This window comes from Canis lupus, chromosome 14, assembly GCF_048164855.1.
Source record: "Canis lupus baileyi chromosome 14, mCanLup2.hap1, whole genome shotgun sequence".
NCBI classification, from domain to species: domain Eukaryota; kingdom Metazoa; phylum Chordata; class Mammalia; order Carnivora; family Canidae; genus Canis; species Canis lupus.
In genome coordinates this window covers 21,418,950-21,439,243 of record NC_132851.1, presented here as the reverse complement: position 1 = coordinate 21,439,243, position 20,294 = coordinate 21,418,950, and the positions used below count along the sequence as shown (strand labels likewise).

Here is a 20,294-nt window from a genome sequence, read left to right as displayed (position 1 = left end):
AGCAATCCAGACCTTGTGTGCTCCCCCACGGCAGAGTTCCATGAAGACACATTTGAATACATGAGCCCTCCTTTTTAGGAACACTTTTTAAATAGTCAAAAGTAAAGTTTCATTGAAAAGTGAAATCTTACACAAATACTTAAAGCATGTTTCATAGAAACAAAGGATTCTATGACACCCTGCAGGTTTCTGGAATTCAGCTAAGAAACCACTGATTTAGCATCTCCCCTCCCCGCAAAGTGCTTCAAATTTATAAAAGCTGGAAAACAGGGAGGCTGCACAAGAGTGCTAAGGAGGGGATCCCTGGGTGGCTCAGTGGTTTAGCGCCTGTTTTGGGCCCAGGACATGATCCTGGAGTCTCAGGATCGAGTCCCACATCAGGCTCCATGCACGGAGCCTGCTTCTCCCTCTGCCTATGTCTTTGCCTCTCTCTCTCTCTCTCTCTCTGTGTGTCTCATGAATAAATGAATAAATAAATAAATAATAAATACATACATACATACATACATACATACATACATACATAAATATCTTTAAAAAAAATAGACTGCTAAGGAACACACCCAAATATTCAAATCCCTGAATTAGGGTCAGAAAATAGTTCTCTTGCCTGACTCAAATCCTTTCAGCTGCTGCCTAAGTTTACTGTATAGAAGCTCTTGGAAAATATTTGATGGCCAGTAGACTATCTCTGGAGGGGTAAGGTGATCAGTCACCCTCCCTCTCACCAGGTAACTATGAGTGATCTCCTACTTTTGCCTTGCACGGATTACCCGCAATTAAGCAGCATTATTTTCTGATTAGCCCAACATCCTGCTAGAGCAGTAATGTATGACATCTGTAAGTCATCTCTGAAAGGAAGACTCTTGATTCACTGTATTTTCAGAGTGTGGGTTTGTAGAAAATCCTGGCCTGGCTGAGGAGGCCCTCACAGCACTTCTGTGTGGCTCTCTGATCCACCTTGCCATCACTCGCTCTGGGATAGCAGGGATCACAGTGGGTCCGGCAGAAAGGGGAAAGCTAGTAATTTGATCTAGCCACTTGAGTCAACTAGTTGTTCGGGAAGTTGGATTTACTCACAGCAGGGGAGGGCAGGAGGTGGTAGGCAGATCTGATGAATAAGGAGAAGACCCAGTTGTCAGAATAGGGTCACAAGGTCAGAGAGTCCAAGGGATTTGGCACCTGCTGACTGGATGTTGTACGGAGAGTATGAAATCTATCCTTTCTGGCTCATGTTAGGTTTGTGTGCTGGAGACTTGGATGGGGGTGAAGTGGGGAGCTGGGGGAGGGAAGAGCTTCAGAGCTTGGATGTAGGCGAGGTCTAGTATGCTTAGCATTGGGCTACCCCAAAGGGCATGTGGGGATTTGCCCCCACAGTCTCATGGTCTAGCTTGGGCTGTCCTGAACACGGTACGCCAGAGGTGATCTAAATTATTTCGTGAGCTCTTGCTTATCTTGTTGCCAGCCTCTTTGCCCTCACCCATATATTTACTGTACTCCCCATCACCAGAAGGTATGGTGGTAGCCCAGCCTTCAAAGAGAAATTGCATCTATGTCCTAGTCCTGGCAGTGAGTACACAATTTTTATTAAAATATAGATAGTTTGAAATTGTTCTCCACACAGGAGGACAAGGGCTCTGGGCTTTCTGAGCATTTGCCACTACTCAAGTAATTGAATTCCTATGTGAGAGGGAAAAAAAGGGTCAGGCACCTCCCACCATAGCAAAGGTGAAAGCTAGGTGAGCAAGTGTAGACCCCCTCACACCGTATTAACTTTCCTCCCTCCCCTGTCTGTATCCCCAGTCCTCATTTGTGCTTCTTGGAATCACCTTCTAGATAAGCCACCTGCACTCAAGTCCTTGTTTCAGGCTCTGCTTTTTGGGGGGTGGGGATGCCAAACTAAGATACTGAGTTCAATGCTGAGATCATCTTCGCACACTGGATGTGCCACAGCTTAGGGGAACATTGCATAGAGCGAAGCCTCAAGGCAGGGACAGCCTGGGGGCCTTCTCAGCCTGAGCAAACCTGAAAGAGACCTGGCCCAGCCGATTGTCCATGTGTCCATAAGGTAGGGGTGTGCCTGGAGTGGGAACTTGTGCAGGAGGCAGAGAGGAGTTGGGAATGGTCACTCGGAACCAGCTGTGGAAAACTAGGATTACTTATGTGTGTTGCTCTTCTGTTGAATCTTTCCAGTATGACACAAGCCTTTCTTTCACTCCGCTGTTTGTTTCTGAGATGGCGGCAAAGTTGAGGTTGAAAGCAGACCTTGTCAGTGCCTTCCGTTGCACTTTGCTAGTCCTGGTATCAGAGGAGTTCTGGAACCACAGAAGTAAGCAGAAGACAATATTCTTCTTTTCTTATACAGAACTGACACCCTTTTGCCTGAGTGCTTGTAAACATCTGGAGTTTATAGAGAAATGCAGGGGAAGAAGATGCTCTATTTTGATTTCTTCTTGGCTATTTTGATTTTCCTTAACTTCTCAATTGATTCTAGGAGCTCGATAGCACCTCCCCCTGTCTCTTAATACCCTAACTTCCCAGGTAATGCTTAGTCTTTCTTTCCCTTTCCCTCCCAGAAGCGGTTCATGGTCAGGTGTGGGGCAACGCAGGCATTAGGACCAGGCCCTAGTCCTAGTCATGCTGTGGACGTGAGTACCAATGGAGGTTCACATAGTATTTTAACGCTATCAATCAAACTTATAAACATCAGATGAAATCTATCTGGCCGTCTCCAGGGCTGGGCTATATTGAGAATCTCTGATACCCTGGAGTTCTAATATGGAAAGCAGTGGAGAGACAGCTGGTGGGGGACCAGGGGAGCAGTGGACCTGGCCTAAAGGCTGCATCTTCTCTCTTCCACTCTGGTTCCAAAGGTGGTATCCATACATATCACATGTATGGGTGTCCACACGTGTGGACATATGTGTGTCCACATATGACATGTAAGGACAGCCCAGCCCACACAGGCTCTGTGCACACTTGGCTCCTGCAAGCATGTGTCCCTTTGGCTCCCCTTGAGCCTCAGGGGTAGCATATGGTGGCTTAGCCTCAGGAGGACTGATGGGGAGGAGAGATACCTACATACTCTGGAGCCAACTTGGGACCATTTGGACAGGATCCCGAAGGGGGACACAGTCTCCAAATGGGTACATTTCCTTGGCATGTAGGACTCCTCACCCCTTGGGGAGGAGTGTGGCTGGAGAAGGACCAGAGCAGAGCTGTCTAGGAGTAGAGCTCAGGGCAGTCACCTCTCATGCCTGGCTCAGAGGGAAGGGCTGCTCTGCGCTGATGGATAGACACATTCAGCAGCACCTCTTTTCTTCCTGTCCTCAGGCACCAGTGAAGTGCTTGCTTCTCTGAGCTACTTGAGGACAGAGGGCTCTGTTTCCCATTTCATTTGTATTTTCTCTAAAACACCTTGAAGACCTCTCTCTAAAAGTGTGGGGATTGAATAAGCAGCTTCTGACCCTGGTGCTATTTCTGTTTCGAGCAAAATAGTGGACAAATCCGCTTTGACCCTCCCTAGCTCCCCTCCACCCTGCCTATCATCCTTGGCCATTGGCCATGTGGGCCAGAGGAAGGAAGCATCTGACAGTGCAAGCCAACTGTGTAGACTCCTGTCCAGCCTCTGCAGCAAAGCTGGATACTTCCTCACGTTGGAGAAGACAGACCTCTGTGCTGGAGGCTTAGCATTATCTGCTAGCTGAGAATCTCTATTAGTAAAACTGAAATCAGAGAAAATGTGTTGTGGCAAAGTTGGAACAACAACAACAAAGCAGCTAATGAGCAGGAGTTTTAGTTACATTCCCTAGGCCATTGGAGTCATCCAGGCATTCCTTTGGCTTGGGCTGCCTTTCTGCAAGGGCTGAGTATCTTAGTCCCTGACTTGTGTAGTAGGAGAGCAGTCTTAATAGAGAGTGGAGTTCAGTGGGCTGCATCTCGGGCTCTGGGATAGCAGGTGATATTTCATATCGTCGAGGCAGAACCGAAAGGAACATTAAACTGCATTTCTATTATCAGTGAGGTCCTTAGTGGCCTGAGGATCAGAATCAGAACATTCATAATCAGCCTGCCTCATGTTTTCCTGCACAGCCTCCTGCAGGCCTGAAATTAGTTTGCAAGGAAGGCTGAACCACCTTTCATAGGGGAAGAAGTGATCTACAGGAAAGCCTGAAGAGGGTTGAGCCTGGGGAAGATTCAGCGTCATACTGGGGGGCCTTGTACTATAAACAAAAGGGTCATTCCTGGGGAAATCGAGGGATTTCTGCAGAGATGACTGGCTCCTTTGGCTAGAGTGTTAAAGTTCACAGAGACTCCTGAGAGGAGACCAATAAGGAAATTGCCATTCAGAGAAGCCCAGGCTTGAGCCCCCTTGGTCTTTGCCCTCATGCGGTCCCTAAAACTACTTCACGGTATTGGCAAAAACTTACATTTGCAGTGCTAAATTGTGAAATTTTAGGATTTCAGGTTGAAGAGAAGTCAAGGGTATCTGAACTGAAATGTGAGGCTTGGTTCCTCTCCACGGTGCTGCTCAGCAGACTTCCCACCTCTGCCAGAAACCTCCAGCAGGCAGGGAACTCTCTGCATGTAGCTGTGGGCATTTCTCCTTGTTAAAAGTGTTTCTTATCACCTGTTCAAATCCTGAACATCACCTGTCCAGAAACGGGGACCTACCTCCTAACCTTTAGCATCCTCCCCGAGGGAGGGAGTTCATGGATTTGCAAAGTATTGACTTTCACAGGGTAGGATAGTTTGCCTAGAGTGTTGGCTAAGGAACCATTTCTTTTCTGTGTGAATGTGTAAAGAAAACAGCATTATATTATGTGAGTTGCCTAAAGAAGGATACAAATTTAAGGCTACTAATATCTGTAAACACTTTGAAGTATATTTTGAGTGAAACTAGTCAATAATAATAATAATAATAATAATAATAATAATAATAGAATTCTGCACAGAGTGTATTCTCCAGCCTTAAGCAGGCAGTCTATGGCAAATGTACTTGAGGTAGGAAAATTTATTCCTGTATTCACTCATTCATTTATTCAGGCATTCATCAAACATTTATTGGGCGCCAACGATGAGCTCAGCCCTAAAATAACAGTGTTGAAAGATGCAAATTTTTCCCTTGTGAAGGATCCCAGGATCCAGTGGGGGAAATGATTTAAACCATTCATTATAACTCCCCAACAAGACTCCTAGGGTTCTAAGAGGGATTGTGTCTAGATGAAATCAGAAGGAATTTCCCGAGATAAATAGGACCAGCACTAATTGTTATAAGCTGGTTCTTTTCATTGCTCTCTCCAGAAACCCTAGTTCCTTGATGAGTTTGAGACCAGGCTTTTTTGATTAGTCCAGACTCTTGATTAGTTTCTCAAAATATTACCCCCACTGCTGTGTAAGCAGGACAGGATCATGAATGCAGAGAGTGCTTCAGAGATATGAAATGAGAAGGGGGAGAAGACATAGGAGAGAAGCAGTGCCCCCTCTCTTACTTGTCATTTCAGCCTCTAGTAATGGGACCCTCTGGTCTATGCTAAGTAACTGTGTCTCAGTGCTTGATGTCACATGAAATCTTGCATAGAAATTTAATCAAGTCCTATCCATGTTCTTTGTTTTTCATACATTCTAGGCATCTTTTTGTTTATTATTCTTTTAAAGGGGACACCCTTACATTATAAAACCAAAGTCTGGTTCTTTTTTTTTTCCCTTTCATTTTAAACCACTTTTCTCCCCTAGATGCACAACTCATATGCTGCAAACTAATTTGCTGATGTTTTCTGGACTCTGTTGAGTAACTGCCAGCCTGAAATTTTTTTTTTTTTCCAGCCTGAAATTTTGATGAGAACCAAGACACTTGAATGTTGGATAAAAATAAAATGTAAACCCTCACTTAAATATAAGCAATTTATCCTTCATTAACAGGATAATGAATCAAATTCCCTGTTTCTCCCATAGGGATAGTGTGGGCTTAATGAGACCAAACACATGCTTCGACTTTCCTGCATTTAATCTAAACCTGTTTTGGAGAAGTGAATGGGTTAAGTCACAACCGAATGACCTTGGATGTACCTTATTAAAGCAACTGGAGCTATGTGTGTATAGGAAAATGAAGAGAATATTTTAAGATAAAGGTTGGATGTATTTTCTACAACTTCTATAGTTGTGTATTGAAGGAGAATTCTATTGTGATGGGGATTTATGTCTTTTGCGTACATGAAATTTCTCCATTTTGTGCTATTATGTAGCTCATCTTTTCACAGAAATCCGACTGCTGACAGATCAAGAGGTTTAACATTTCAGATGCTTTCAGCATTCAGCAAATGCAATAAATATCAGAGGTTGCTTGTGTTGAATGTAAGAACAGATGTTGTTTCTGCGGGAAGCAGGGTAAAAACTTACACCCACAGGTTTGCAGGAACTTGGAGGAGATTTCTTCTATACCTTGCTCTAAATGTGACTTGAAACTCTGATAAACTTTGTATACTTTCCTTTTTCCTCTTGGGCATCCTTCTTGCCTGAGTTATCAGAACAAGGGGTCATTCCCAAAACTCATCTGGCTTCTGAACTTTCTGCTTGAGAGTGGAATAGGAGTTTGAATACTGATGGTTGGGAAAACCCTTTTGGAATGATACCTGCTTCCCCTTGACACCATGCGTTTAGTGATGCCTCTGCCAGAGAGAAAGGACTTAAGATAGGCATCTCAATGATCGTTTCCTTGTAGAGCATGGATTTATTTATTGTGGCCAGATCACCTTCTGTGAAATGCAGTATTGGTTTCATGCTTCTGAAGGGCAGGCTCCTGCTCCTGTGGAAAAATTGAATTACACAGCTGGCCAGAATTGACAGCATAAACTTGGGCTACAGCTGCAGGCTAGCGTTAATGCATGGCTTTTCACATGCTGGTCTCTCAAATGTAATCTAACGTAGGTGAACCTCCACCTCTATGGTGGACAAAAGGGGGTGTTTCAGAAATACACTGGGAAGGTATGCTATCAGAGTTGTCTCTGTGTGGCAGAAAATTAATTTATGGTCTGGTAGGCTGAATTCAATCCACTTTCACCCAAAATGTCAAACACGAGGGTTTCTGAAATCAATATCCTGAAACATACAAAGAGTGTGATACGAGAGCCACTAATAAATAAATTCCCCAAATATATTCCAGTCTGTGTTAGATTTAAATATTCCTCCCCTTCGGTTCCTGGGTTTCCTCTTTTGAAAAAGGATTATTTTGGGAGAGAGCATTTAATTGGTAATAATGTACATTATTTCTTTTAATGCTTATTTCAAATTGTCATTGTTGGGAATGGACAATGATGACACACTACAACATGGGTGAATCTCAAAAACATCATGCCGAGCAGAAGAAGCCAGAGACACAGAAACAACTACAGACTGTATAACTCCATTATAGAAAATTCTAGAGAAAAAAAAAAAAAGAAAATTCTAGAGTAAGTAAATCAGATTGCTTTTCTGTGGATGGCGTAAGGGACGGTTGACTGAAGAGGAACATGAGGGAAATTTTTAGGTGGATGGAAATGTTCTGTGTCTTAATATGCATACATCCAGTCTAACTGAATGATACACTTAAGATCTGAGCACTTCACTTTATGTAAATTATGTGTAAGTTTTAAAAATTATGATTTCTAGAGGATCCCTGGGTGGCCTAGTGGTTTAGCACCTGCCTTTGGTCCAGACATGATCCTGGAGTCCCGGGATCAAGTCCCACATCAGGCTCCCTGCATGGAGCCTGCTTCTGTCTCTGCCTCTCTCTCTCTCTCTCTCTCTCTCTCTGTCTATCATGAATAAAGAAATAAAATCTTTAAAAAAATTAAGATTTCTACTGGCATACATAGATGAGGAGGCTGAGCTTTAGGAAGATTAAATGTGTTATCCATCATCATGCAGCTGAAGGAGAGAGCCGGGATCCTAACTCTCAAGTGCAAGGTTTTTCACTGTAGAACAATGCCCAAGAATAATGATATTTATATTACTCCACTCTGTGGTCAGTGCATTTTCAGATGCTTTTCATCCTGGAAGTAGAGATGGGTTTCTGAAAGCACATGCCAGATGATAGAAAGAGCCACGAGAAGAGGACCAGCGTCTCAGATGTGCAACGTGAATAATGGTTAATGGCTAGAGCTGCAGTCGTAAAGTGGGTTCAGATTCCCACTCTGCAATATACCGTGCATGTAGTGATGGACAAGTAGACCTGTCTGGGCATCAGCTTCTTCCTATGTAAAATGAGTTGTTGTGAGCCATAAACATGGTTGGTCATTCATAGACAGTTCATAAGTGTCTATGAATTACCAATGAATGTTTCCTGTTATTCAGAGTTTTGGTTAAAGGAGGAATAAATGTCCCTATGGTAGTAATGAGTTTACCACTATCATATGTCTTACAATGTGAAATATTTATCTGGGCTGTTTCTTTCCAAGTGGCCATATAATTAATTTTTCATCATAGTAGAGAAATGCACATATCGTTAAGATTTAGTAGTTCCAGTGCGCCTCGCCCTACCTCTTGGTTTTGGCAAACAAATCATTATTGAACAGTTTAGAATTGGAGGTATTTCATTCACAGTATGAAAGTGCCATGTATTTCTAAGTTCTGGTAGAGTATTCATTCCAAGTATAATCCACTTATGAATCTGCCATTCCATGAACTCTGGGTATGATTCACTGAAATATGTCTTAATGTTTGTAAATGATTGTTGAACTAGAAGGAACTATTTCTGAGAAGTAATTAGTATAGTATATAGTTTAATGTGGGTGGACTTTCTTAAAGCAGAACACCCATTTAAAAAGTATTTGAGGTCATTACCCAAGAATAGAAAAGAAAGGAAGTCTTTTTTTTTATATATATACTTGACAAATAGAATACACTGCTGTAATGGTTTAAGTTTGTTTTTTGGTTCTGTTTCTGTTATTATAGGTAGCATATTAGACTATAAATCTTTGATTATTTTATATCAGAGCCCTCTTGAGCCTGCTCAGGTCACAAATCCTGCATGACTTGTAGGCTTATCCTAAAAGGTAATATATTTTAGATAAGCATTATCTGTTGAACAAAAAAGGAAAAGGAGTGAAAAGTTTGGAGCCTAATAGAAAGTAAAGCACTTATATTTTTCCATGCAGAAATACTTTGAACTCTTTGGTTCAAGATATCTGGCTCCATCTGCTGCTGTTTCCACAACACGTTTGTATGGAGGAAAACCTAGATGGCCAGGTCAATGAACAGTGAGAGTGTTCAGTCTCTAATTCATAGCCAGGATTTCCCATTTCACAATACTAATCTCATGGGGTAGTTGTGTGTATTAAGCCAGGTACTATATTTATAGCTTCTTATTAAAAAATTGTACCATAAATGGTTTCTCCTTTTCTCATTTCCAACCAAGGCAGACCTTCTAGCAGCAGACAAAGAGAACAAGTACAGAGGGAACTGGCAGATGTGTAACACCCTAGAACCATTTTAGGGGTGGCAATCTTAGCGATATTTTCCTATGTTCCAAATTATCCCTATCTCCACCATCTTCCCCTCACCCCACCTTCTTGACCGACGGCCCAGGACCAAGCATAGGGCAAAAGTAAAGCTCAAAGCTCAGAAGGGAAGTAGCCATTGAACTGAACAGATGATTTAAGCCCTTCCTCCTGTTTAAAACACTATCTCTGTTCTAAGATCTAATCTAGGAACAGGAAAGATGAGGGAGGAGGTTGTGGGTGTTGTGAACGGAAAGCTCAAACTAAACAGGAAGCTTATTGGGTTATTCAAGCACCAATATAGTTTAGCTAAGGGATTACAGGCTTCTTGTCAGACCAATCTGGCTTATGCTTCTGACTCCTCCACAAATGGCTACGTGGAACATATCCTGACCTCCCTAAGCCTCGGTATCTGCAACTGTTAAATGGGGCTAATGACACATAACTCATATATTTTCTACAAATATTCAGCTGGAGAATATATAGCACATATTCAGAAATGTTCCAAAAGGCAACTTTACCTGAGTACAGAGATGAACCTCAAAATAATTGCCAGAAAATATTTTAAGGCATATTTGCCTTCCCTTAGAGAAGAATCTAAACCATAAATCTTTATGGCTCATGCAAGGGACAAACCATTGTTTGTAGTAGAACACTGGAACCCAAAACCAGAGTTTTAACAAGCCGGGGGCAAGCAGCCTAAAAAATATCTCAGATCAATTTTGTGACTCATGATATTGCTAATATGGTGATATGGTTTGCTTATTCTGGGTATTAAATTCAGTGGTATTGTATAGGCTGAAAGAGTACTTGAAGTATATCAATGTAGATAACACATTTAATATTGTAAAATTTGAAAAAATCATTAAAACTTTTTATTGCCCTAAGGCAGAGTCAATCAAAAATGCCACTGAGGCAAGGTCCTCCAGTTTCCCCCAGACCAAAGCTGTACTGTCTTCTGAATGTATTGTTGGACTTGGTTTACTAATATTTTGTTTAAAATTTTGCACTTATATTTATGAATGAGTTTGCAATTTTCCGTTCTGAAATTTTCTTTGATTTCATTATTAACATTATATTAGCTCCACAGTTTAAATTGTGGGAGGTTGTCTTTGTTTTCTCAAATAGTTTGAGTAAGATTTGAATGATCTGTCATTGAAAATTTGGTAAAGTTCACTGATAACATCTGGTTCAGGTGTTTTCTTTGTGGGAAGAATATTAACCAGTGTTTCCATTCCAGGTGTTATAGGATTAGCCATGTTTCTTATTTCTACTTAAGTCAGTTTTAGTAAGTTTATTTTTTCCTAGGAATTTGTGCATTTCATCTAAGTCTTCAAATTTATTATCATAAATCTGTCAAAAGTGTTACTTTATTATCTTTTAAATCTCTTTTTTATCTGTTATTTCCCCTTCTGTCTATCTAGAATACTGATTTTCTGGGGCATCTGGTTAGCTCAGTCAGTTAAATGTCTAACTCTTGATTTCAGGTTATTATCTCGGGGTTGTGAGATCAAGCCCCATGTAGGGCTCCATGTTGGGCATGGAGTCTGCTTAAGATTCTCCCTCTCCATCTATCTCTCTCAATCTCTCTCTCTCTCTCTCTCTCCCCTCCTCTACACATCCCCTACTAAAAAAAATACTGATTTTTCTGTTACCATTTTAATTTCATTATATACTCCAGGGGATTTTCTGTTTTCTTTGGTTTTTCCTATGCTACCTTTAGATTTTTCCCTTATGACAGATGTGGAATATTGAGAAGTTGAATTTTGATATGACTATTAGAGAATGTTTACTAGTTTAACCCCCTCATATCCATAGATTTTTCCCAGCTTTCATAGCAACTCATCACTCATTAGTAATTTAACCTATGTCTCCATGACACTGAACCAGTTGCATTGTTACAGCTGTGGTTATGAGATTTCTTAGATGAGATATTAGATTTAGAACCTGAGGGATCCAATTCCATGGCTGCTGCTTCATGGAGGTAAGATATTTAAACTCTCTGAAGCTCAGAGTTTAATGTTAATAAATTCTTTTATTGTTAAATTTTCCTATGGGTCTATTTATTATAAAACGTTGTATCTCTTCTCTGATGTTCATCATCATCCCCTCTAGACTTCTTTAAAAAGCAAAGCAAACAAACAACAAAAAACAAGCTCTTCTATCTTGATTGTTCAGAGTCCAATGAAGCTTCTGGAGGTTTAGAGGAGAAACATGTAAGGTTTTATTCTCCAAGCTCTGACAGGCAGATCCAAGAAGCTTGCTTGCGTAGGCCTCTCCCCTGCCATCCTGATCTACTTCTTACAGTTCTTGGCAATTACTCTCCTCAAAGAATTACAAACAAGGCCAAGCTACATTTGGCCTTTAGGAGAAAATCCAACACAACAGGTGTGTTCTGTAGGCATCGTTCTGTGGAGGAAGGTGTGTTTGGGTGTACACAGTACATGTACTTGGCAGGGCAGAAGAATTTGGTGGGGAAAGTTGTTAGACTGTTACCTCCTGAGCCATGGAAGTCTCAAGCAAATAACTACAGCCAGATTCTTACAGGAGTTTTAGTTTATGCATTGTTCTGTGGAGATGACAGTAGGCAGGAAATGAGATTGTGCACATGAAAGTGTTTTAAACTGTCATGCACTTTTGAAATAGCAAGTGTTTATAATATTGACTAGTGTGGGGGACCCTGATGTTACAGAGTCCTGTCCCACCATCTCCTTCCCTCCATATGCCCGTATGATTGCTTTGGGTCTGCAGCATATCTGAGCTATGATTAAAAAAAAAAATCTCAGACCTGGCCTGAGTCTGCCCTTGCTAATGATATTTTGTTTACTTAATGTGGTTTCCTTTGGAAAAGCTTTATGACTCTGGGCTTCTGCCACTGAAAAGTAGCTGCAAATTTACTGAGCCTGAGTTTGATTTGCAGGATGTTTTCATCAAGCTACACCTGGAATAATAGAGGTTTATTTTCCAGAGTTGCCTGTAAGGAGGGAGTGAGAGCAGTGCTTCCTGCCTTTTGACGTAAAGTCCTATTCACATAGGATCTTCTGTATAAGAAAGAGTAAAAATAATATTAGGGCTTGAGTATTTAGACATCCTTTCTACCCGTTACTCACTTCCTGTCTTCAGATGTTAGAGGATAGCTGTTAAAATAGTTACTGTATTTTCCCAAGGAGGAGAAATTATGCTTATTTGCTTGGTGAGGAGCTTATAGCAAATTGTTGAGGGATCAAGTCTGTAGACATCAGAATCCATGTCCTCTTGGTACTTGCTAATATCCGATGAATACACTTTAGGCTATTTGTGTGTGTGCTGAATTATATTCAAAGGCAACTCCCAGGTTTTAGGTTTGTGCCTTTTCTGGTTGGCATGATCATAAAATTCTCAGAACCAGGAACTTGTAAGTCTAACTGATCACCCATCTTGCAGAGTCTAGTCCCACTGAATGCAGAATATGGGCTTAATTTATATGTAGTGAATAAATAATGAAGTGATACTTTCAAGCATTGATGATTTTGACAGCTCCTATAGTTAAGAAAGATTGATTGGTGTTTGCAATTCATTTTCTCATTTCAATCTCAGAACAACCACAATAATAACAACAACAGCAGCAGCAATGACAACATAATAGTAATAGTTCAGTGTGAGTGCCAAGTATGTGCAAGGCACTGTTCTAAGAGCTTTGCATACATTTTTGAAAAAGATTTGTTTATTTGAGAGAGAGAGAGAGAGAGGGCTCTGTCTCCTGACCTGTAGATCATGACCTGACCCAAAACCAAGAGTTGGACTCTCTCACCCAACTGAGCCACCCAGGTGGCCCTGTATAAATTTTAAAATTTATTTAATCCTCATAATAATTCTTTGAAATAGGTCCTATTATTATCAGCTGAGGAAACTGAGAAACGGAGAGATGGCATACCTTACTCAAAGAAGCCCAGCTTGGAAGTAGAAGATTTGGGATTTAAACTTCAATCCCTTGGCTCCAGAGCTCATTTATTGAAGTACTACATTGTATGGCCTCTCTAAGGAATTCATTGTGTTCCTCATTTTACAGGTGAGGTTTCTAAGACTCAGGAAGCTATCCCCATATCATGTAACTAATATGTAGCCAATAAGCACAGAAGATTTACAGCAGGATTTTACGTGGTTTACTATCATGACCTGTCCTCACTGTAATGGAGTCTTTAGAGTAGACAGCTCAGGCACCCACTTTCCAGAAGGAACCATGGAACATGATAACTGGAAGGGATTTTATTTATTTTATTTTTTTTAATGAATTGTGTTTTTTTTTTAAAGATTTATTTATTTATGATAGACACAGAGGAGAGAGAGAGAGACACAGGCAGAGGGAGAAGCAGGCTCCATGCCGGGAGCCCGACGCGGGACTCGATCCCGGGACTCCAGGATTGCGCCCTGGGCCAAAGGCAGGCGCCAAACCGCTGAGCCACCCAGGGATCCCCTGGAAGGGATTTTAGATACAATCTGTTCTTCCACAGGGTAGACAAATCCTTTCTGCAACATGGGACATAACTCATCTGGTTTCTGTTTGAAATGTCATTAGCAATAGGGAACTCCCTACCTCAGAGTGTTTTTCTACATTGAGCTCAAATTTTACCCCTGTAATTTGTATTCACTAACTGTGGCTCTACTCAACAGAGTTACAAAGAGTGGGTGTAGCCCAACCCACCACTTTTTAGGTCTCATAAATCTCTTTCCTAGGCTAACTCCTGATAATGGTAACTAACCCTTTTGATATTTACTATGCCAAGTTCCCTATACATTTTTTTAAAAACGATTTTATTTATTTATTCTTGAGAGACACACAGAGAGAGGCAGAGACATAGGCAGAGGGAGAAGCAGGCACCCTGTGGGGAGTCTGATGCAGGACTCCATCCCCAGACCCTGGGACCATGCCCTGAGCCGAAGGCAGATGCTCAACCACTGAGCCACCCAGGCATCCCTCCCTATACATTTTTTTACTTGTATTAACCCACTTCATCCTCACAATAATATTCTGAGATAGATGAAATAATTAACACATGAGGAAACTAAATAATTTGCATAAGACCACTGAACTCAGCTATAGAAGAGCTTGGAATTGGATGGCAGCAATCAGACTCCAGACTCTTTCCTTCTGTGCTTTCAGGTCTCTCATTTAAGTTGTTTTCTTTGTTTCTTGAACCTTTCAACAACCTGGTCATCCTTCTTACCCTCATTTAAACATTGTTCAATCTGGGGAGCCTGGGTGGCATAATCAATTGGGCATCCCACTCTTGGTTTCAACTTAGGTCTGATCTCAGGGTTGTGGGATCAAGCTCCACATCTGGCTCCATGCTCAGCATAAAGTTTGCTTGGGTTTCTCTCTCCCTCTCCCTCTTTACCTCCGCTACCCCACCCCCCATACACACACACACACACACACACACACACACACACACTGAAATAAAAATAAATAAATCTTAAGCATTGTCCAACCTATGCAGGTTTCAGGTATGGGCCAATCAGAGTGATAAAGAGGGGAACTGTCCTCTCCTCTGCTGATCACCATACTCCTGTCAGTGGAGCCTAATGTCCTATTTATTATGGCAGCCATAGTCATGGGAATCCTTAGGACTTTCCTTCATATTAACTATAATACAGTTCTTCTATCCTACATGTTACAGAGATGCTTATTTTGTATATACAATGACAGAATGTTCCATCTTATTCCTATTATAGTTCTTTTTTGAGAGGAAGGCTGTATGAAACTCTTAAAATCTTAGTTTTGTCATTTAAGGCACTGGGTGTCCCTTCCAGCTTTATCTAGGGACCTGATATAGTAAAAGCAACATCTGTTTGCCTGTCACACATTAAGTTCATCCATTACCACCTTTGGTCTCTGAGAGAATGTAGACCAGGAGCCCTATAACATCTGGATGCCAATCTCCTTTTTAATCTGGCTTATCTTTCTCTTTATTGAAAGCCAAACACTTATGTATTATTAGTTATATGATACTTAATATGCTTTGTGTATCTCTGCAGAGTAGAACCATGATCAGGGAATACAAATGATAGGTATAAGATTTGGGTTTGATATGAGAAAAGGAATATATGGAAAACATTTTAGACAAAATGATGTATTACAAGCATGATTTCTAAAATGTTCATGGTTGGACAAACAGTACTCAGGCATGAGCATTTGGCCATGTGTGGAGGCAGTGTTGAGTTCATTCATTTTCTAGTATTCAGGACTGGATGCTTTGGAGCTGGACTTCTTCAGTCTAGGTCCCTGCTCTGCCAATCGCTACCCTGAGCTCTTGGGCAGGTCTCCCAAGTCTCCATGCCACACTCACCTTGCTTGTGAGGTGGGCATAATAATAAACTAGCTTTTAAATAAGCTAGTATACCTCAGACATTTTAAAATGGGGCCTAATATATAGTAAGTAGTCAATAATTGCTAGTTATTGTTACTTTTCTAAAGTTTTCGGGTCAGATCAGGCCCCCTGCCTGTTTCTGTAAAGAAAATATGATTGCCAGACTGATCTGTTTGCATGTTTTCTGTGGCTCTTTCATTCTAGAATGGAATACTTGTGACAGAGCTTCGAAGGTCCACAAAACCCCCCAAATTTTTTTAACTTGCATTTTACAGAAAAAGCTTGCTAACCCCCATTCTACAGGACAGAGGACATGGCTTTCTGACCTTCATCTGTTTTGTCTTGAAACTTTGGACAAGTGACAGATCTTCTCTGTCCTCTGCTGCACAGTTATAAGACTCTTCCTCAAGAACAAATCTGTGAAAAATTCTGTCTTGGAGACCCTATTAATGTCATTCATTTTCTCAACAATTCCATATTTTACAGCTGGACGTTGTGTTAATTGCTTACATATAGACATGAATACCAGGTTTTCCTTTTTTCTGATGTTAATGAGCACTTACTATGTGCTAGACACAGTTCTGAGCCCTCTGTGTGTATGAGGTCATTTGCTCCACCAGCAGCTCTGAGATAGGCCCTGCTATTTATCCCCATTTTACAGATGGACAAATGGAAGTATTGAAAGATGAAGAAAATGTAACCTCTCAGTTAACTGCCTGCTATAGGTGGCAGAGGCGAGATTTGAAACTATGTTAAGTGGGACGCCTGGGTGGCTCAGTGGTTGAATGTCTGCCTTCGGCTCAGGTTATGATCCCAGGGTCCTGGGATTGAGTCCCATGTCGGGCTTCCTGTGAGGAGCCTGCGTCTCCCTCTGCCTGTGTCTCTGCCTCTCTTTCTGTGTCTCTCATGAATAAATAAATAAAATATTTTTTTAAAAAAAGGTAAATGATATAAAGTGACTCCAGAGTCTAGACTATTTTAACTTCTACTGTAAAAATTCACTCAACTCTGAGCACCTTATGATTCTACCAGAGAAGCCTCTGGACAAATAACTTTGATGTGTAAGTGCTTAAATCTAAGATCATGAACGCAGTGCCTTGCATGGCGAAGCCATCCTCGTAAAGTTTATGTCCTGATGCTACTGATATCAGTGGATGTCACAAGACATGGTTGGAGCTTAAGGAAGGTATATCTGGGGGCGCCTGTGTGGCTTGGTCCGTTAGTTATCTGCCTTCGGCTAAGGTCATGATCCCAGGGTCCTGGGATCAAGCCCTGCAGGGAGTCTACCTCTCCCTCCCCCTCTGCCCTTCTGCAACCCCTCCCCTGCTTGTGCATGTGTGCTATCTCTCAAATAATAAATAAATAAATAAATAAATAAATAAATAAATAAATAAATAAATAAAATCTGTGTGTGTGTGTGTGTGTGTGTGTATATATATATATATATATATATATATATATATATATATATATAAAAGGAATGCATATCTGGAGGACTTAAGAAGAAGGTTTTACCTGAACTGAGACAGGATGAAGAGAAGAAAGTTTTCCAGAAAGGTTTCCATGCAGAAGGAACCACATATGCAAAGAAGAGAGGCAGGAGAGAGCATGGCATGTTCTGAGAATTTCTTTATGGCTGGCATGTATCTGAACTGTGGAGACCGAGTGAGAGTCAGTCAGCTGAGATGACAATACGAGTGGGCAGGGCCCAGCTAGCGAGTGGCTCTGTGGGAACTGGGACAGACCCCAGTCCTCTGGTGCATGTCTCTTTCAGAGCAGTGCCCTATATTTATCTATTTGTCTAATGTCTCCACCCCGCCCCCATGCACATGTATGTACACCTCAGTGCAGGCACCTCAAGGGCAGCCACCTGGTCTGTCTTGTTTATTGGGGTAACTCCAACACTCAGAGCCCTGCCCACATCAGAAACTCATTAAATGTTTGTTGTATTAATGGATAACCAAACCAGTCAGGGTATTTCTGAGTGTTGGTAGGACTCATGGGACAGGATACTCTCCTTGGGTCTCTGGAGGCTTCTTTTGGGGCAATAATCTTGCTTCGTTGAAGAATCAAGGCAGATGACATCAAACTGGACTATCTAAAATCGAATAATTTTGGGGTGGCTCAGTCAGTTAAGCATCTGCATTCATCTCAGGTCCTGATCCCAAGGTCCTGGGATTGAGCCCCACATTGGGCTCCTGGCTCAGTGGAGAGTCAGTTTCTCCTTCTGTCCCTCCCCTCTGCTCATGCTCTCTCTCTGGCTTTCTCTCTCTTTCAAATAAATAAATAAAATCTAAAAAAATAAAATAAAATAGGGTAATTTTGAGATCAGTTTTTAATAAGAGGCCAATTAATTACTTAGCCAATTAATAACCAGTTTATATTACTCCTGATGCCACATATTTATACTCAGTACCCTCACCAGAATGTCCTTATGACTTCACAAGAACCTTTGGGCCATCCTTCAAATGTCTCTTAAAATCAGACCTTGAAGGACTCCCCTCCCTACCCCCACTTCCCCGGGCAAAATGGAAGAGAAAGAAATTTTGTTAAGTGAATGAAAACAATGGCTTTTCTAGACAACTCTGCCAAACCAAAGAAAAAGTAACCAGAATACACAATCTCAACATAGACTTGCTGTCACATTTGTCAGATGGCCATAGAGTTTGGTAAGAAGTCAGAAGATGCATCTACCTAAGGACCAAATATGTAGCACACATTTTAACAGAGCTATTTGTTGGTGAAGACACAAGAGCAAGATGAGGTAAGAAAAAGTGGTTTTTGTTTTGTTTTGTTTTGTTTTGTTTTAACATCAGAAAAGACAGCTTCCCAAGCAATTATAGAATGTTGGAAGGGTAAGGAAAATGAGGTCTGGGAGGGGAACGTGACTTGCCTGGGGCTGCAGAGCTAGTTAGTGCAGAGCTGGAACTGTGACCCTCCCTGGTCCCTGACTCCCACGGCCAATTCTCTTTCCACCTCACTACTCCGCCTCCTGAGATGTTAGCTATACCTTCCAAGAAGCTTGTATTACTTCTTTCATCATTTCTTGGCCCTTTTGGAACTATTGAGGGTCTCCATCTGCTTCTTTCCTGTCTGAAATGACCTACAAATAAGCCATTAAGGGAAAGTCTCACATTGCATTTTGTCAGCAAATCCCACTGTCACCAACCTATCCCCAGCCTGAAAGTTTCACTCAAGGCCCAAATACCCAGATTTCTTGCCTCCAGCTGGTCCCCTCTCCCCATAATCACATTAGTGAATGCACATTTTGAGTTCATATCCCCCAGAGTAATGAAATACCTTTTTTCCTTCCTGTAATCTGGAAATCCGTTTTTGTTGTTGTTTTTGTTGTTATTTTTAAGAAGAAGACTTGCACATGTCAGAAGGACTTGCTGGCTCCTCAGAAACCAGCCTGGTAGGAGAGCTGATTGGATTTGCCTAAAGCATTTCCTCATTAGTAGCCCGTGTGTGCTTCTCCTTTCAAATGTCATCTGGCCGCCTCAACAAAGATTTAATTGTGGCAACTTGGGGCCTTTGCAAACTTGGGCTTTGCTGAAGGTTCTTTCGAAAGCTTCACGACTGCTCGCCCTTGAGATGACAAACCAGAAACATATTGAAAGTGACTTGGTGGATTATTGGTTTGAAGACCCCTCCTTCCCGCTCTCCTCCCACCCCACCCCCTTTTTCTTTTTTTGCAAGTGAAGATTGGAATTTTAATTGCTCAACCACAGTTTTTAATTCATGATGCCCAGAAAGGGCATGGTTTATTAATTAGTTCTGATTATGAGCACCCTGAACTGGGTCCTGGCTGCTTCTTGATCAGTTTCAACAGCTCTTTGCCTGAAATTACTGTCTGTAAGCACACGGAGGTGTAATTATGCAAACACTAGCTGTTCAGTTCTGGCAGGTTAAACCCTCTGTTATGCATACATATTACAATGTCTTAAAAGGCATTTATTGAAATGCCATAGTTTAATAGTTTAGGCTTACAAAATCAAGCTCTCTTATGTTACAGGCAATAGCCGCTTAATTGGATGTTTTCTCCTAGTGCATAAAAATGTTGGCTTAAATACACACACGCATACACACACATTCAATTAATTAAGAAAAAAAAAAGTGTGAGAAACAGAATTACTTCGTAGTTAAAAGCAAGAACTGTGGAGCCAGGCTGACTGGATTGGACTCGTGCTCCTGCCTATGCTTGCACTGTAATCTGGGGATATGACTTAACCCTTTTCTATCACTGCATCCTTGGTAAAATGAGGATGATTGCAGTGCTCCTGTCATAGAATTGTTGTGATGTTCTAATGAGTTAATACATTAAAAAAAAAAAAACACATCACTTAGCAGAGTTCATGGAATCTAGTCATTGTGCTTTTTACTGATCTCTCCAACACACACTTATTTGTACTCATGTGTCACAAAATCTAGTTGTGATGGGCTGAATTAGGGATCTCTTTGAGTGGTAGAA

General features: G+C 41.4%; 1 protein-coding gene and 1 long non-coding RNA gene across 4 annotated transcripts in view; one reads left to right on the top strand and one right to left on the bottom strand.

Moving 5' to 3' along the window:
* Positions 1 to 19,357, bottom strand: part of LOC140603774 (uncharacterized) — an 80,510-nt gene extending 61,153 nt beyond the window's left edge. The window contains exon 1 of one of the 3 annotated variants that reach the window (XR_012006757.1): positions 19,124 to 19,357. This is a non-coding gene — a long non-coding RNA (uncharacterized lncRNA). The remainder of the gene's footprint in view (positions 1 to 19,123) is intronic. The other 2 variants (XR_012006759.1, XR_012006758.1) reach the window with 2 other exon arrangements.
* Positions 1 to 20,294, top strand: part of SNTB1 (syntrophin beta 1) — a 231,901-nt gene that overhangs the window by 74,370 nt on the left and 137,237 nt on the right. The gene's annotated exons all lie outside the window — the stretch shown is intronic.